The sequence below is a fragment of the Nicotiana sylvestris genome, chromosome 5 (genome assembly GCF_000393655.2).
Source record: "Nicotiana sylvestris chromosome 5, ASM39365v2, whole genome shotgun sequence".
NCBI classification, from domain to species: domain Eukaryota; kingdom Viridiplantae; phylum Streptophyta; class Magnoliopsida; order Solanales; family Solanaceae; genus Nicotiana; species Nicotiana sylvestris.
This window is the reverse complement of record NC_091061.1, coordinates 8,314,219-8,319,581: the sequence shown is the minus strand read 5'-3', so window position 1 is coordinate 8,319,581 and position 5,363 is coordinate 8,314,219.

The window sequence follows — 5,363 nt, the reverse complement described above, 5'->3', positions numbered from 1 at the left end:
GATTGTCGAGTAGCTCAGGATCTTATTGGACTTAATTCCCTCTTCTATCATAACTCCCATTTTCACTACTTCATTGAAGGATTTGCCAACTGACGTCACCAAGTGACCAAAGTACGCTGGCTCTAGAGTTTGCAGAAAATAGTCCACCATTTCGTTTTCCCTCATTGGAGGATCAACTCTGGCTGCCTGTTCTCTCTATCGGAACCCAAATTCCTGGAAGCTCTCCCCGGGTTTCTTCTCAAGCTTTAGCAATGTGAGACGGTCTGGGACTATCTCAAGGTTGTATTGGAAGTGTCCTGTGAAAGCCTGTGCCAGATCATCCCAGGTGTACCACCTGCTCGGATCTTGTCTTGTATACCACTCCAGTGCCGACCCGCTCAAACTCTGGCTAAAGTAAGCTATCAGTAGATCATCTTTGCCCCCCGCTCCCCTCATCTTGCTACAAAAGCCCCGTAGATGTGCCATAGGATCGCCATGCCCTTCGTATAAATCGAACTTGGGCATCTTGAACCCTGCTGGTAACTGGACGTCAGGGAAAGGGCATAGATCCTTGTAAGCCACGCTGACCTGGTTGCCTAACCCGTGCATGTTCCTGAAGGACTGCTCCATGCTTTTAAATTTCCGCATCACCTCGTCCTGCTCTGGGCTCTTAGCCGGCTTTTCAATCTCCACCGGGACCTCAAAATGGGGATTATAGGTATGTGGCTCGGGTGCTTTGAATGTGAGTTCAGGGGGGTAATATTGTGTATCGTGAGCCTGAAACAACGGCTCACTAGACGATCTGTGCAATGGGGCTGGGGAAGGCGCCACAAAGACGGGAACATTTGGTGGAGGAGGATTCTGATTGGGTGGTGGAGCTTGGGGATCATAGACCTCTCTTCCCTGATAGTAGTGATGGCTTGGGAAACTCGTTGAAGGTCCGGTAGAGGGGTATTCCGGCGTGTGTCCTGGTTGGAGAGTAGGAGTAACGGGTAGTTCATGTCCCTTTTGGGCTCTAGCTAAGGCTATCTGCATTTCATTCATTTTCAGCCTCATCTTTTCCATTTTTTCCATGGCCTCCTTCAGCATCTGATTTGTCGTCTTTTCCGACTCAACACTGTTGTCTGAGCTAGTCATGCTTTCTGGTATGGGCCCTTTTGATCTTGTTTGATAATGGTACGGTTCCAGTACACTTTAACAAACTAACTGATATAGATTGGAAAAACAACAAACTTGTCAGTGTTAGAGTCTTAACAGATATTGTAATTGCACGTTGGGGGGATGCAATGTTCTTAGGCAGTTAACCACTTCTAACATGTTTTTGCTCCGACCGTATGCATCATCCCGGCTTATTTATGACTTCCCTTTTTTTTGTTTTTTTAAAAAAAAAAAAAATAAAAGACCTGGTATAGCAAACACTGCCTTTCAGCGCCTCGGGGACGAAGATTTTAAGGCTGTGTGGGTTAACTGGCCAAAATCTAAAAAAAATGATCCAAAGGTGGCAGTTTATGTAAAGTCAGCCTTCCGGCGCCCCTTTCGGGAACATTAGACTATTTTTGACAAAAAACGGCATCACCCGACATACTTATGACGACAATTAAAATTGACATTTTTTTTTTGGCTATTTTAACAAAAGGGGAGGTTGGACCCGAGGAGGGTTGCCTACGTATCTCACATCTGGTGAGAATCAAACCAGCGTAGTTCGGGCAAATAAACTAACTAATCTTTTGAAAACAAACATATTTCTTTTATAGCAAAAGAAACTATTTTTTCCTTTCCGTTTTTTTTAAAAAAACAAAGCAAACTAAAATAAAGGACTCTTTCCTACACACTTTCTGTTTTTTGGGTAAACAAACAACTTTTAAAAATAAAATATATTTTTTTTCAAAATTTCAGCAGAGTTCCGACAGTACTTGGACACTGGTATTTTTTTTTTCTAAATTAATCATCTAACTCTCCCCTTGCTATTTTCTCTTTTTCTCAATTTTTTTTTCCAAAAATTTTCTAACATTCCCTTAGATTCAGAAGCCGGTCAACATGTGTGTTCGAAACAAATAAATGCACAGAGCGTAAGTAGGATGCATCAGGATGATCTTTTCTGTTTTAGGTTGCTATTCCTAGATGGACCCAGCCCCTGTGTTGAGTCCCCTAAGTCAAAAAATGCACATGATGCAGATAAGCGTTCCTACTAGGGATCTGACATGGAGTTAAGTTATTCTAGGTTCAAAACCTGGGTGTTTGTTTTAGACCTGGCTTACCCAAGCGGACAGCTCGAGCCGAGGGGGGGCAGCGTACCGGGGATACAGAAGCTCAACCCGACTTTGCAACTTATCCGAACCTCGTTCTAAAAAAGGGATTGACTCTAAACAGAAAAGAAGTCACACGAAGTGCACCCTTCTTCATGATTTAGAAGACTCAGAGAGGAGATGGGTTTCGGCACAGTTTATATACAGTTCACAAAAAAACAAAGCGGTAAAAGCATCATTTTGCATATTAAGCACATATCATATGAGAATATCAGATAATAAAGTCAAAATACAAAAAATTATCAAGCTCGAATTTCTAACCCTGAACTGGTGGTTCTGGGTAAAGTAATCCCCAGCAGAGTCGCCAGAGCTGTCACACCTCCTTTTTCACCCGCGCCACCGCAAAGGGGCTCGGAAGGGAGTTTTTTCCAATTAAAGGACAATCGAAAAGGGATCTATTTATTTGTTTCAGAGTCGCCACTTGAGAGATTTATAGTGTCCCAAGTCACCGGTTTTAATCCCGAATCGAGAAAAAGAATGACTCTGTTTAACAGTCTGCGCACTAGAAATCGGGATAAGGAATTCTGTTAACCTGGGAGAAGGTGTTAGGCATTCCTGAGTTCCGTGGTTCTAGCACGGTCGCTCAACTGTCATATTCGGCTTGATTATCTGATATAATACATGTTGAACATATGTGCGAATTTTAACTTTTAACCGCTTTTATCATTATTATTATTTTTTTTATCGAGAATTGCAACCTCGTGAAAATATATCTCGAACCACGTCACAGTCAATATACCCGTGGTCATCGACACACTTCGACTCCGTTGAGATTTGGATTTGGGTCACATAAATGTGCACCCGAGTTTAGGAAAATAACATTATTAAATACGCGCCTAAAGGCTAACGCGCTGTTATTATTTTGGATAGGGCCGTGAAATTTGCTAAACGGCCCATCCCAGAATCTAAGTATTTTAAAACAAATAATTATTGAGGCCCCCGCAATTTTTGTATTTATTTTGGCGAAGCACGCCTCATTTATTTTAAGGATATCCTAAAGTGACTACATTTATATTAAATTCGTCTCTATAATAAAAGAAAAAAAATCCTAATTAATTACATGCTTAAAAATCATAACATATTAAATGCTAGATTAAGACAAATGTTAACAGAAAGGAATATTACTAAAATTGTAATTATAAATAAAATACGGAATCGACAAATAATATATTCAAAAGAAACTAATTATCCTATAACTAGATTAAACTCGCATTGTTAGATGACTTGAACCGTTGGAATTAATTATTTACAACTATTTGAAACTAGAATCAATCTTAATTACTAATGCATATTCGAAAGTTTATTAAATTTAAACGTTAACTCGTCTTGTTTGAACTCAAATCATGCCATAATGCCTAATTCGCGAAGTTAATTTAAATTCATGCTTTAACTAAATTTAGCTACATGTTCACGATTAACCTAATGTTGACAATATTAAAACCTTCATAGCCAGTGAACTTAATCAGTTTTGCCAAGCCGATTCACTAAAGACCAACTTATGTTATTTTCCTCTTATTCCAATTATTAAACAGTTTGACAGTAATGAGCATGCTTAAATATATACTACCTAATAATCAAGTTAAAGCAAAGTATTATTTAATACATCACTACAAGATGCCTAGTTATGCAAAGCGACAAAAATTTACAGAATAATAATACATGAAATAACCTAAATACAATTAGTAAAAGAAACAAAGAAAAAGCTAAATTAAAACTTCAAAGTTCCATTCTTCATATGTGTTCATGCTTTCACATTTCAGCTTACAATATGCCAAAGTTACAGTTGTGTACCTGGTATTGTCAATACAAGAAGAAGAAGGTCATCAAAGTAGTATGTAACACAGCAACATACAACAGCAGAAAGCCCAACACAGTAGCTTCAACACCTCAATCCAGAAATCCCAGCAACACGGAGAAAACTAGTAAAAATGGAGAAGAAAAATAGTCCGGAAATCTCTCTTTGTTTTTTCTTTCTAGCTTTGAACTCTATATGGTGTTCTCCTGCTCTCAATATTTCAGAAAATTTGGTTCTATCTTTTTTACTCTCTCCAAAATGAATTCTGTCCCTGTATATTTTGTGTATCCAGAGTGTATATCGAGTGTATACCTCTCTCTCCGCCCCCTCTTTTTTTCTTCTCTCTATCTAGTTTTTCCTCGTTTTTGAATTTCCCTCTTCCTAAATTTTCTCTTCTATTTATAGCAAAATTTTCGAAATTTTCAGATTTTTTTTTAATTAAAAGAAATCCCACTAACAAATTGCTTTTATTTTTTAGAAAAAGAAATCCCACCTTTATTTACTTTTATTTTTAAAATTCCAACTTTAATTACTTTTATCTTATTTAAAATCCCACTTTTTATTTTTTTAAAAGAGAATCTCACTTTATTTAACTTTTCTTTAAAAAAACAAACCACTATCTTTTCTTTTTCTTTTAAAAATGCTACTTTCAATTACTTTAAATTTTTAAAATTTTCAGATAGCTTTATGTTTATTGTTTAATTCCAATCTTCTTTTACTTTTTAATTTTTTAAAAATTTCCACAAAACTTTTTATTTTTTTAAATTTTCTACATTCTTTTACTTTTTTTAAAAGAGAATTCCACCTATTTTTACTTTTATATTTTTTTTATTCAATACTTCCCTTTTTCTTATTTTTTAAATCATTCCCGAAATTATTATTTTTTGTTTTAAAATAAAAAATATTTTCGGATTTTTTTTTTATATAAAAAAACACAAAATGATAAAAAAAAATTATTAGTGATAATTCAGATTTTAATTTTTTTGGGTATTTTTATCCTATAATAAAAAGTGTAATAAAGCTAAATTAATAGTAGGTTAAAACCCCCTAAAATATTTACATAAAAGAAGTGATAAAAAATTAAATGTTGTCAAAAATTAGGTGTTCACAAGGATTCGCCTGTATGCTGCTATAGTTCTCCTGAAGTGAGTTAAATGGAAAGTCTTATGTGATGAAGTATTAGCCTATCGGCGGTTCCAGAGTTGTGATGGAAATCACGTCTATCGTATATTGGCACGTGAGGTGCAGTGAGTGGTATGGAATTTGAAGTAAGGACCAAGGTT